The 14949-nt window shown below is 39.7% G+C and overlaps 1 protein-coding gene across 1 annotated transcript in view; it reads right to left on the reverse strand.

The window, feature by feature from the left end:
• Window positions 1–14949, reverse strand: part of AstA-R1 (allatostatin A receptor 1) — a 92530-nt gene extending 77581 nt beyond the window's left edge. Inside the window, exon 1 of the mRNA XM_028176534.2 lies at window positions 14643–14949. The gene's annotated coding sequence lies outside the window, so the exon portion shown is untranslated. The remainder of the gene's footprint in view (window positions 1–14642) is intronic.

The following is a 14949-nucleotide window of genomic DNA, read 5'->3' on the forward strand; positions in this document are numbered from 1 at the left end:
GTCGTTGAGAAAATGGAATTGACTCGAGAAAATTCAAGAGCGATAATTTATTCGAAGTGGTTTAACACAAAAACAGTGTGTTGACCGGATGATTTCTGCATTTGGTGATGAAGCCCCATCTAAAACCACAATTTTCGCTGGTTTGCTGAGTTTCAACGTGGACGTGTCAAGCTCAGTGATGATCCCCGTCAGGGTCGTCCAAAAACTGCAGTCACCCAAGAAAACGTTGATGCTGTGCGTAAGCTGATTGAGGAAGATCGACATGTGATATACCGAGAAATTCAGGCAACTTTAGACATTGGCATGAGTCAAATACAAATAATCTTGCATGAACAATTAGGTGTAAAAAAGTTGTTTTCCCGATGGACGCCGCATTCGCTCTGTGAAGAGCAAAAAGCGGCTCGCGTTACTTGGTGCGTCAGAACTTTCGAAAGATTCCACGTAGGATTCTCAAATGCTGTATACAACATTGTATCAGGTGACGAATCATGGATATACGCGTACGAACCCGAAACAAAAAACCAGTCACGAGTTTGGGTGTTCGAAAATGAGTTAAAGCCAACAAAAATTTTTCGTTCACGGAGTGTTGCAATAAAAATGGTGGCCACGTTTGTCTCCAAAACCGGCCATGTTACGACTATTCCTCTTGAGGGACAAAGAACGGTTAATGCAGAATGGTATGCTAGCATTTGTTTGCCACAGGTCGTTTCTGAACTCCGTAAAGAGAACTGCAACCGCCGCATCATCCTCTATCACGACAATGCGGGTTCTCACACCGCGCACAGAACAAAAGAGTTTTTAGAGCAAGAAAACATTGAATTATTAGACCATCCGCCGTACAGCCCCGACCTAAGCCCTAATGATTTCTATACTTTCCCTAAAATAAAGAATAAATTACATGGACAGAGATTTTCATCACCTGAAGAAGCTGTGGACGCCTACAAAACGGCCATTTTGGAGACGCCAACTACCGAATGGAATGGTTGCTTCAATGATTGGTTCCATCGTATGGGAAAATTTGTCAAATTTCGCGGAGAATACTTCGAAAAGCAATAAATACATTTTTAAATAGTAATGTTGTGTCACTTCGTTAATTCCCGAAATTTTCAGTGCCGCCTATGTATCTGATTTAATAATAAGTTAATAACTTAACTATAACTATACCTCAAAAGTAAATAAGTTAATTTTTTTGAGGACGAGACGCTTAAATAAGTCACATCCCATAACCTCGTCTTTGAATAGGAGAAGATAGGCGCATCTCACTTCTTGTCAAACTGTGTTTCGTGTTCTCACCCTATGGGACTCTGACTGCAGTGGCAATCGTTAATGACCGTTGATCTTGGATTAGGGATTTGCAGTCCGCTAGGACAGTGGTGATCCAAGGACCATGGCTTACAGTCGCCTCCCCTTGGACAAAAGAAAGATCGACCGTGGCTAGACACGAGATTTGAATTTTTAGTCGATCTTGATTAACATATATGGCTTATTACTAAAACTGGCTGGTAAGCTAAGCGGGGCGGGGTATCATTCCTCTACAGTATCATTGAGTACAATTTTTTGACCAAAAACTCACCAACAGACACCACCAAGCAATCACCTTCTTCACCAGATATGGCTCCAGTCGACATGTTTCTTTTTGCATAACTCAATATACCAGTTGGTGGCACCCATTCTCATTCGGTGCAAGACTTCAAAAAAAGGGGAATCCCGGCGTGAATTGATCTCAATGAAATTTTGGAACAGGCGCTTAAAAAAATATTCGTTGGCTTAAAAATATAGTTTCTGAAGCATACTTTGAAGGTGATAAAATATATTTAGATGAATAACCAACGTCTTTTCCGGTACTTTCCGGTCTTTTCTTGATAGACTTCTTTTTTTGACTCAAAGAATTCTCGGACCGTCATTTGATAGGATTTAGTTTGCTTTAATGGATAACTTACATTTTCTATCAGTGTGATACTTCACATAAAAGGATTTTAAGGTAAAAGAATCCGTTTCCAATAATTTGTTTTTTCAGGAAAATAAACTGTACCTCGATAATATAAACACAGTCGACTGAAAAAAGGGTATGGCTGTGGGCGATTTGCGCGGTACACAACTTTGCTCTGTTGAAGTAATTCAAGGGCCGTGGCGCTACGTTGTAGAAATGAATGTCTGGCTCAGACTGAAAGTCCAAACTAGACTTAAATAAAAACGACAAAGGTCAAGAGGGAACTTGACTCTACTAGTGAATGTGAATGGTTATCAGTTTTCATGTAGCACTTAAGCGCTTGACCTTTTGCAAACAATGCTAGAAATTGATGTATTTTAACAATCCACGGGCCACGGGGTTGTTATTACTACCCTATAACCGCAAGCTGGGAGATGAATACCTGCTTTCAATATCGGTCGCTTACTTATTCTGCATATTATCAATCTGCCAAAAATGTTGTTGGCAGATTACCAATCTCATTGAGTGTAATTATCTCCAAAAAAACAAATGCATACATCCACCATCGAATTAAGCTTCCGACACTACATATGATGGCCTCATAATATCGCTGGACCGTCTTGTGGTCAACACAAAAAAAAAGCTTTATTTGCGGACCGAAAGTATGTTAAAGCACAAGCTATTTCGCTGCGAATATCCTCGAACCGATGGGATCTCTCGGAAGGAACTTTAGAACCCTTGAAAATGTCGAGGAAAACTCCGAGTACCGATAATAGTTTCAGAATGTACGTTAAAAGATTTTGGAATCAATGGAAAGTCATCTTATAAAAGTTGGAGAGCTTTTGAGAATCGGGTACAACTGCGGTACGCACTTCGCTGAAGTTTTAATGGTTTTGTGGGGTATGTCATGTCTGTATTATAATTTACAAATTACTAAATTGGTTATATTTCTAAGCGTACAACAAAATTAGAAACCAATCACTTACATAGATTGATCACAAAGATATTATTATAGAGATTTCTGCAAATTATTTCCCTTTACAAAAAAAGATTCAGGAGAGTCCTAGTCCTAGTAAAGAATCAAATAGAACCTACTGACTGACACGGTGGTGCAAAAGTTAACGGCCCTGACTCGTGCATTCCCATATCGGGCAAACATTCGTGTGATGAACAGATTTGTGTGGTCTCTGTCTGAGTGTTTATTATCTATAAATGGTTATTATCAATTATATTTACACGAACATAATATAGCAGTATGTATGCCTCTTCCTAATTTGGGACCGAATGAACGAGCGTGATTTGTTCCCAGCTATTTATTTGTTATTTACTACTGACTATGCCAGCCGTCAGCCCCATGCCGAAAAACAAAGCGAATGACAAAATCTCAATTACGAAAACGCTTGCAGAACCTGTCCTCTTGAGAAACAAAAGACGAAATCACAAGGCGTCTCATTCGAAGGCGCAGCAAACGCCACCCAAGATTCAAACCTTACTGAAAGAAAACTACATAATGGTCTGATAAGCTTTCAGGCGAAAAGCTATTCTATTCCAACTGTATAGTGTTTATTCTCATGAACAAGTAAAAAGACAATTATGATATTTAATTAAGTCTTATGAAAAACGTAATTAGTGAAAACGTGAAAAGGAGAGCTCTGGTTCGCTACGAGATTAGATTTCTGGATTTTATGGAAAAATTCTTGGATGAATTAACTAAGTAATGAATTTTTAGCGGTTTTTGTTAAAGCTTTTCAGTGTTCTGGTTTTCACTTACCTTTACATAAAGCTTGTCAAATACTTTTCATAAGTTGCGATATGACCATCATTTAATACAGAAGCTTCCTATTCGTATGTTATTCAAACAAAAACATGTTTGTTTATCTGTCTATTTCTCTACCCGGGATAAGTTCTGAAATAAGTTTTTTTTATTGCATAGATGGGTGAACGAGCTCACAGCCCACCTATCTGGTGTTAAGCGGTTACTGGAGCACATCTACAACGTAAATACCGCCACCCACCTTGAGATACGAGTTCTAATATCTCAGTATAGTTACAACGGCTGCCCTGTTGCTTCACGGTAGAAATAGATAGGGTGGTGGTGGCAAAAAATTGCAAACCATAACTTAACAGTTTATAAAAATTGCAATTAATTGAAAATCCTAACGAATTTGCGATATGACTTCCTGAAAGCTACCGGATAACCATCTAAAAACACCGGCACTAACAATGTGTACCGTTTGCGATAAGACCACTAACTGTGAGCCTCATATATAAACAGTGCTTTACGTACATTACAGCTCAGAGGTTACCCCTCAGAGGGGGGCTCAGAGGTCATCATCGTCAGAAGACGTTTAACATCAGCTACTCAAAAAAATATTTTTCCGGCTATTAGAAAAAAAAACATTCAGATCCGAATTATTAAACATTATATTCGGTTTTGACGTCACCAGTTAGTTAAACACGTAGGCGGCAAAGTTTTGAGTTCGAAAACTAACAATAAGTTCATGAAGAGTCTGAGCGTATTCATGAAAATATTTGCTCTGTTGATTCGGAAAGATGAATATTCTACGAGCATCGGACGAGAGCTGGCACTCGGAATTAGTTTAGAAACGATTGCTGTGGTCCATGGACGTAACGTGTATTAATATGAACGCCTTTGCTCGCCTAAAAGATATGAAAACTCATTGAACCAATAATGCGTTTCGGCTTGAAGGGTGGAGCAGCCTTTGTAACTATACTTGAGACCTTAGAACTTATATCTCAGGGTGGGTACCGCATTTACGTTGGGAATGTTGATGGGCTCCAGTAACCACTTAACACCAGGTAGGCTGTGAGCTCGTCCACCCATCTAAACAATAAAAAAAATAAAAAATAAAAAGATAAGATTTTTTTAATCAACCTAACCGCCTTACTAGTCTCGTGGCGACTCTGATCCTGACTATCAACCACGGATCCGGATTCGATAGGTAATCAGTGCTTAATGTGGTTGGGAAAAATATTCGATTTTAGCCCACTTGATGTTTAGCGATTATTTAAAATCATTGACAACGTATCATGATCGATATTGTCACCTTTTGGACTTGAGGCCGAAAATTTAATTGTTTTGTATAAATGACGTCATTTGTTAGGTTCGGAAAAATCTTGGCAATCGTTCGTGAGTACATGTTACCGGTTTTGCTCAAGGCGAACCTTGATCCTGTGTGATCATCATCGAAGCCAGATAAAGCTCCCTGGTTTTTTTATTTGCGGGCCATCACTCGACTTATCTAACATCTGTTAGCGTGCTATGTCCAATCAGAAGTTTGACATCCTACAGAACTTTACTCTAGCATGTCAATAGGGAATTCAAGAAGTGGTTTTCATGCAAAATTTCTAAAAAAACTAATTCTTCGGACCAGGTGGTGTCATGACGTCACTTCATGAGCTTTTCGTTGCCTCGTTAATCTGTCATTAACAATGATAACAAAAACTACAAAAGTATTGAAAGAATTCGTATGTGTTTATCCCGTAGTTTTATTTCTAGATCACCAGCTGAGCTTTCTCCCTCAGAATCGAATAAGTTTAATTATTTAACAAATAAACGTGTACAGCTTACACACGATAACACTAAAACCTTCAGACGTATTTTTACCTCATTTTTTTGCAGGCATTTTTTTGTATTAAATTAGCGTTGGTGGGTCGAAGACTCTAGATGTATTAAGACGGGAGTGCGAGCTGGAGGGTTTGGTCAAAAGAGGACAGTTTGTTAAAACTTACCAGCGAAAGGCAGTTACCCGAAGGCTTCCCAGGGAGACTTAACACAAGTGTGGCTGCCTCCTAGCTGATTCTGCAACCGGATCAAAACTGCGACCCGCTAAGAAGATAGTGTTCGTTTAGTTTGACTTTTTTAATTTAGTATCGCTTTATGGAGTTTCAAATGACAACGGAGCTAAATGAATTATTATTTTATTGAACCCTCATTAGAATTCATATTATTGTGTAAATCTCAAATTTTGTTATCTTTAATTCCATGATTAGATACAAATTTATTGAAATAATTAGAGGCCTCAACTTATTGTAAATTGTTAATAAGTATAACCTTATATATATTATTATACCTTTAAACGAGCAATTCTTATATAATCTGAATCTCTGAAACGGCTCCAACGATTTTCATAAAATTTAGTATACAGGGGATTTCGGGGACGATAAATCCATCTAGCTATGATTTATTTTCAGAAAATGTTGTTTTATTCGTGTTTTGAATAATCAACTTTATCGATAATCAACTTTATGACTCTTACCGACATCTGTTGGCGAATAATAACACTATTTTTCTTAATTGAGGGCAACTAACCGCTTTAAAGACACAACAAGATGGCGTTATCAAAAAAAAAACGAACAAAGCTCGGTCATCATCGGTACACGCGAGATTATGTCTGCGACTCGCGAATGATTAAGATAATACTATGCTAGTAGGTTCATAGCACGCGCTGATGTATCCAGAGGACATACAGGTATCTCCATCCTGCCACTCTCTACCGTGAACTAGCCACGCGTTCCTACCTGAAGAGCGAGACAGTTATATGAGAAAATTGAGACTTTAACCTCCTGCCTCTAAGTGGTTGGTGGCTTTATGTGGTGATGTCTATGGACTACGGTAACCGCTTAATGCCAGGTGGACCGTTTATCCCTATTCACTGACTTACCACTCACTCATCTACAGGAATAAACATATGAAACTTCAAAACTTTTAGTAGATTTTATTTTCATATCTTACGAGCTTATAAAAGGAATCCGAGCTTTCACAATATTATATCTTGAACGAATTCAGAATGTCGTTAATGAGCATTCCAATTTTATTTTAGTGTTAACAAAAATATGAACTTTTAAAATAACTTCATTCTCAGCTTTTTATGTTTATATGATCGATAAATCAAATGATTGATGTTCCACAAACAATATCGTATTCCGGAGGAAAGTTTTTAGAATGTTTCATTAAGATGCCGATGAGACGAACCAGGTCACTAGGAATGGATCGAAAGCTTTTATTGCATGTCTACACGAGCTTACAACAGGAATCCGATGAGCTTTCGCGATGTGTCGTGAATGAATACAGAATGACTAGGCTCGATCTTGATATAAAGCTCATACATATTTGCGCCCATATCTCTCTAACTGCTCACGAAATACTTCTTTCTTTCTCTCTCATTTGTGTATATTGTGAGCAACTATAACTTTATATTCTCAATCATTGAACTATCAGTTCGTTCAATATAGTTAATGTCTGGTGGTAGGACCTCTTGTGAGTCCGCGCGGGTAGGTACCACCACCCTACCGATTTCTGCCGTGAAGCAATACTGCGTTTCGGTTCGAAGAGTAGGGCAGCCGTTGTAACTATACTGAGACTTTAGAATTTATATTTCAAGTTGGGTAGTGCATTTACGTTATAGATGTCTATGAGCTCCAGTAACCACTTAACACCAGGTGGACTGTGATTCCGTCCACCCATCTAAGCAATAATTTTTTTTTTTAAATAAGAACTTTCAACCCTAACATCTCCGACTAGCAGGCGATAAATAAATAAATAAAATCAGTAGAGTGGTCTCGGCTGCATTATATGCGACACACAAACACACATATTTGTTTTCAATGGATTCAGGAGGTTAGATTTGAAAGCTCAAACATTAGTAACACACTGCAAACCACAGAACTGAAAACCATTTTTATTTGGTCCGACCAACGCAAACGTAGGTTCTTTCATTGAGCGGGTGTCGTTATCAGTTGACTAAATGTTGTTCAGAACCTGTATAAATGCTTATAGTGCGGTAAGGTACCACCGCCCCGCCTATTTCTGCCGCGATGCAGTATTGCGTTTCGGTTTGAAGGGTCAGTCAGGCATTACAAATGAGACTTCGCGTCTCGTGTTTCTAAATAGGTGGTGGAATTTACGTTGAGTTATCTGTGAACTCCAGTGACCACTTACCACCGCGTGGGCCGTGAGATCTATCAATAGCATTATAACAAAAAATACGTAGTGAAAATTTCTATGATGTCGTTAGCGGAATTAAAGAATGTTGTCAAAATTATACTGTTATGAATTAAGCTAGTGTTACCAGTCGAAGATAAAAATAAAGTATTCAATCTAAACTAGATATTGTTATTGGAACACAAAGGTATCCTTTATACTGTATTAATATATTAGATTAATTAGTTTACGCAGTAAGGCGAGCGCTTGAATCTAAACAAGTATCGCTCGTTAGACAACGGCTCACTCGTTCCCTGTCGTGCTGTGTTGCTGTCCATTAGCAACCGTGGAAAACTTTCAACTTGATTAAACATAACAAAACAATCAATAGTAATTAATGGCAATTTAGAACGGGAAGTGAGTCGTGAACGCGGCGTACACTTGTATAACAATATGCTATTCATCCCATTGTTATTGCAGGACACGCTATAAGCGCTACGAAAATATTGATAGACGAATAATATGCACATTAATAATGTTATGGTACTTTACTTACGCACGTTTATAATTGAAATTAACGAATTTGTGTATTTTATATTATTCACAATGAACCTTGGTCTACATCCATTAATTTTTCATGCAACTTGCCTCAAGTTTACTGGTGGTAGGACCTCTTTGAGTCCGCATGGATAGGTACCACCACTCTGCTTATTTCTGGCGTGAAGCAGTAAAGCGTTTCGGTTTGAAGGGTGGGGCAGCCGTTGTAACTGAGACCTTAGAACTCATATCTCAAGGTGGGTGGCGGCATTAACGTTGTAGATGTCTATGGGCTCCGGTAACCACTTAAACCCTGGTGTGAGCTCGTCCACCGACATAGGCAATAAAAAAAATTGTTTTTTGGAGGAAAATTAGAAGTCACGAGAATGCGGAATGTCCGAAGTCTTTGCCATGAGTGAACAAATAAACTATTACAATCAAACACCTCCATTGTCCAAGTCGAGTAAATATCATACTTAATTTTCCAAATATGAATTAATAATAACATTTAGAAAAAGTTTTTGCCTGCCTCACATAATAATAAAAAAGAAACAAAATATATTCATAGGTCGTTTCCCGAGACCCCTTAAGGACTTATGCCGGGTATTATTTATTGCGAAGGACGGACTCAAGAGCCCTCTACTGGGTAAAACGCTTACAATGGTTCACTGCTCTGCCTTTTTCTGACGGAACGAAATCATACGTTCTGACTTGAAGAGCACGACCAGAAGGTATTCCAGTGCAATTGAGAATTAGATGGAATCTTCATTTGAAACTTCGGCTTAATGAAAGAAGTTCAATAACGTTCAAGTTAGCTTGTCTACCGGAGTTGATAATATTGCTAGTCTGACCAAACACAATAAAAGTCGCTAAACACGTTGCATCAAACGCTGCGTCCCTGTAAAAACACGAATTATATGACCAAACAACAAATGACAATGACGAAATAAGATCCAATAAAAATATGAATATGCAAAGATAAGCAGCACTTCAATGGACGCAAGACAATAAAATGAATGGTCCGAGCGCTGTCGCCGCCACTCAATATACATTAAGAATGAAAAGATAACACGCATTTACTTCGAAGATTGCTGTTTATACGCTTTTAAGCTTATCTCTAAACGTGCGAATTGCGTCAGTCTCACCGGTCTTTTGGGAAAAATTACAAATATTTATTAAATGAAAAGTGAGAAAAACACAGTGTTCGTGTTTTTCTTTATTTAAGCAGATGGGTGGACGAGCTCACAGCCCAACTGGTGTTAAGTAGTTACTGGAGCCCATAGACATCTACAACCAAAATGCGCCACCCACCTTGAAATATAAGTTCTAAGGTCTCAAGTATAGTTACAACTGCTGCACCATCCTTCAAGCCGCAACGCATTACTGCTTCACGGCAGAAATAGGCAGAATGCGGACTCACAAGAGGTCCTACCACCAGTAATATCAATAAAGGTTTGAACTCAGTCAATGTATCAGCTCTGTAATATAATCCACTCTCAACACGATTCCGTAGCCTTTGAACTCGGAGACATTTACACATGCCGCTCTTGACAGAGAATATTATTATTTGTATACAAGAAGCCATCTTCTGATATGTTCATCACTGGAACCTTGTCAAGAACGTCATTTTACTCAGAATTAATGCAACATTAAATTTAATATTCAAATTGCATATGCAAATACAAAAAAGATTTTGCTCAGTTAAGCCTCTGGTCAATTAAGTTTGAAATCCAGGCTTTGCTCACAGTTTATTTTGCTATCATTACTAGAAATACAAATTCAATTGTTTAATAATAACACAACGAGGAACTGTTTGAGATGATGCCATCTTCACGTTTTTACTATCGCACCGCCCGCCACCGGAGTAGAGTTCATCCATTCTACCTGGAGCCACTGCGTTCATCCACAGTGCGTTGCCAGAAATCTTTTTTGCCACGCACCATCCGGCTATGGAATGAGCTCCACTCCACGGTGTTTCCCGAGCGCTATGACATGTCCTTCTTCAAACGAGGCTTGTGGAGAGTATTAAGCGGTAGGCAGTGGTTTGGCTCTGCCCCTGGCATTGCTGACATCCATGAGCGACGGTAACCACTTACCATGAGGCAATAAAAAAAACGATATACCGTCCACGTACTTTGAAACATGAGGTCCAGAATTGGAATAAGGAATATCATCAGTACTCGATCTCTTCGCGACAGGAACATTCAACAGTGCTCCTTGCGGGCTCACAAAATGTTGGAGTTCTATTAATTAGATTTATGTTATCCTTTTTTTTGATAGGCAATTACTTATGGCGTGCACTAACATACTTCACAGACTCAAAGCGACATCTTTATTGCATTGTTGGGTAAACAAGCTCACGGCTCAGCTCATGTTAAGTGAATGTTTTCACCCATCTACATATATCTCAATTGTTTCGTATGAGTGCTGGGTGGGGCAGCCGTGATAAAATGTATATAAGTTAAGTTTAGAGAATAATTAACTGGTATGGTGTTTTGTGAGCCCAAGCACGCCGACGCCCGTTGTCTTACTATTAAATACTCCAGTGCAATGTGAAGATTTATCAAAGCAATTGGTACTTTCATTTTTGCTTTCAAGATGCTGCCTTCTTTTTCTTGCTGTTATCCGACTCTTTGGCACTTTCAGCTTCGACATACGGACCCTTTCCTCGCGTATCCTTTTTGACATAATCCAATACCTTTGAGGCGTCTACGGATTCTGGTAACCGTTCAGCACCAGTTTAACGGTGCAGGAGGCGAGCTCATCATCTCATCTACACCCAAAAACCGTTTGTCGATAGTACACCTTATCATCATGTTGGATATTAGGTCAAAATGTCCCAAAGACAAAAAAAAATGGCTTCGAACGCGAAAAGCGTTGATATCGGAAACGAAACACGATTTATTTTTCCGTGTCATCGGCTACGTTTTTTTTTCTTTTTCAAGACTTCCGTTTGATGTATTCAGAAATGAAGCCGGGGTTGGATAGAAATATCTGTATACACTTATATTGGAACTGATCTCTAAAACTCCACTTTGTTACGTAACGGTGAGCTGTGAATTTAGATGTCGTGTTTATATCATTCGTAAGCGAGGACGTGCGATGTGAAAGCTGCCATCCACTTTGAGAAATGACCACGGAGTTCAATCCAATCAATTTTACTGTAACGTATGGGCAGCTCACGACGCATATAACAATCGGCGGTAATTAGTTACTAGGGCGGGTTCACTAGTGTGCCCCATAAACCGTAATTAACATAATTGTGCAAGTTTTTTTTGTTTTTTTTTTATTGCTCTTGCAGGCAGATGAGCATACGGGCCACCTGATGGTGAGTGGTTACCGTCACCCACGGACGTCAGCCATGCCAGGGGCAGACCCAAGCCGCTACCTACCGTTAAGTACTTTCCACAAGCCTCGTTTGAACAAAGACATGTCATAGCGCTCGGGAAGCACCGTGGAGGGGAGCTCATTCCAAAACAAGTGAAAATATTAGTATAAAATATTTATATAGTAGAAATCGTATTTATTAAAATAAAACTGACAAACGTCCGTTCGTCCAGCCTAGTCACTTGGGCTAACTACAAACTTACCTGCAGATATTCACAAGTTTCCATTCTACTTCACAAAGGCTATTTGCGAACCGCAAGTAATATCTGATGAGCAGCGGAAATTGTGAGGACCGTGGTATCGAGTACCAGCCCGTGCGGTGAATGAAAGAATGCAATAAAATTTCCTGGAGAGTCGAGAAAGACGGCGGTTGAATTGCCAATTTATTTTGTTAATTTGAATGACCACTTAATAATATTTGCAAAAGTAGACTTTTTTCCTGTATCCCTGTTTCCCTGCGGCTTGACTGTGCCCCTGGGATTGCTGAAGTGCATGGGTGACAACAACGACACACTGGTGGGCCGTATGCTCGTCTGCCTACAAGGGCAATAAAAAAAAGTATCGTAGGATACTTACAAATTTCGAGTTAATCCGATCGATACCTTTTGAGGGGGGTTAAAATCATGTTCAAAGATTACGTTATATCCTTAAATAAGATAATAAAAAATCATGATCAAAGGTTCCGTTTCATAGATATGAAGCTAATAAAAGCGTATTAAATATACTCTATTATGTGACCCCAAGCTCTGAGAACGTACTTTACGTTCGCATGCAAACATTGCACGCATCAATTATGATTATTGAAGTCATCTTAGCAAGAATAGAAATACATAGGAGAGAGTGTCGAGTGTGTCGCCCGGTGGATCGAGAGATACAGCGGTGCTGAAATTAATATCCCGCAGGCAGGTATCGACTTGTGTAATAGAAATACGTGCCTTGCCTTACGCGCCGTGTTTGCGATCTACTACCGAAAAATAATAAAATGTAATGAAATGTAATGAAAACAAACCCGCAGACTTTTCAAAATTATTCCTTATGTCATTATTAATTTTTGCTAGTGTGGAAAGTGACTGGTTCTGACCCAGCATGGTATCCCGAAACACCAGCGACATCGCCCGGGCGGCCTGACGGACTATCGTAGGGGCCGCGGGGACCGTGACGCTATTCGTCGACAATCGCCTCGACGACTTGTCGGACGTCCTCAGGGTGACGCCGCGAGTCTGGTTGTAGTGTTAATCACGGGAACACCTCTACTACTCTGCCCGGCTCCCGAACCCAGACGGAGATTGGACGCCGGATGATAGAGTGCAAGGAGAGTGGCTTAGGAGGGAGTGGGGTGGAGCCTTAAAACAGTGGAAGTTGAGCTTTAACACATCTTTGAGCCCATGGTCTGCTCCTAACATCTACAGACCGTCAAGTCCCACATACCCTGCGGGCACCTCAGGCGTGGACACCTCTTATGAGGTTTGACTCCCTGCCCGAAATAAAAAAGTGCGGATGGTAAGCCCACACGTCAGGTACGACCGTCTGCCGCGTTCATCCATGTGCTCCGGTGGAAGGATGATGCAGCCTTTATACAATACAATACAAAATAGACTTGAATGTCTCAAGTTTCGTGATAGCATTCCTCTTGAGACGCCTATGGGCTCCAATTATTACTGGTACAAGTGCGCCGTACTCAAGTACTCAACTCCAAGTATTACTTGTTAAATTCTATATGAGAGTATCGAGATCTGTCCACATTAGAGCCTTCGAACGCATAACTTCTTCGCGGTAAGATGATGCTGTCTACCCTTGCCAATCGTGGCATTGGTCATCTAAGGACCTCAGCAATATGAAGGTTTCTATGCACAAAGCAGTTCCACACAGTTTGAACTAACTTTACTCTGACGACTTTTTATTTATTAAAATTTTATTGCTTTATTTGGATGAGCTCACATCGCACCTGGTATTAAATGGTTACTGGAGCATCCACAATGTAAATGCCACCACCCACCTTGAAACATGAGTTCTAAGTCTCAGTTTTTACAGTAGAACGGCTGCCCCGCCCTTCAGACCGCAACGCATTACTGTTTTACGGCAAAAATAGGCATGGTGGTGCTACCCACCCGTAAGAACTCACTAAACGTCCTACCAGCAGTAATTAAAGTAGATTTAATAAATGAAATAAAATTTTGCGCGTTTGATTTTTATTACACGTAGTTATTCCTTCACCGTGGAAGGCAATCGTGAACATTTGATAAGTACGTATTTCATTGGAAAAGTTGATACCTGCCGGCGGGACTCGAACACCGTTGCATCGCTACATACGAATTAATGCACCAGATGTCTTATCTTTTAGGCCACGACGACTTGCAGGTGGGCACGACTGCAGGTAGGCTGGTAAAAAGGATATGGCGGATTCCTTTGGAACCGGGCTACCTGTGAGATCAGGTTTATCTACAACTCTATAGGTATTTTTTGGTATGTACTCAAATGCAAGCAGCTGATAAGTAGGAGATAGTTCCTCGTGCATTTAAAATATGTTCACCATCACTACTTAAAATAGGGATTATGCCATTTGAAGAAAAACAGTAGTAGAAGTAGTTCGAGGAAGCATTGCACACTTGATTTTATTTTTGCTTTATTTTATTTAGATTTAATTATAATGAGCATCCCTTCTCTGTGCCCAACATTTTGAAAAACAGTAGGCAATTCCTTCTTTGTACAACGATGAAGCTTATCAAAATACGTATAGAATTTCCTACGGTAGTCCTGAAAATGTATCAATGTCCTCTCTAAATGAATACGTTTCATTAAGTCCAGACGCTCATAAAATAGCCTTAAAAATCATTAATTACTCACATTTACATCCCGGTGTAAAGATGTCAGCTGTAAACGCGGGTCAAGTGCTTAAACACGAATAAAAAAGTTTACGACTAAACTTACTGTCAACAAAACACAACACTCACGAAAACAACAAAAACTGACTGACTCTACACGAAACCAATCAAACAACTTTAAAATATGAATACAACATTATATTTTATTTGAACTAAAATAAAGTGTTACGTTCCGAGAGTTGAGAGATGATCGCCGCGTGTGCGCCCTCCGACTCTCAAACGATGACTGAAATGTGGATGGTGGAAAACCTGCGCTGAGGTCGCCCGGA

This window comes from Bombyx mandarina, chromosome 17 (assembly GCF_030267445.1).
Source record: "Bombyx mandarina strain Sakado chromosome 17, ASM3026744v2".
Lineage (NCBI taxonomy): Eukaryota > Metazoa > Arthropoda > Insecta > Lepidoptera > Bombycidae > Bombyx > Bombyx mandarina.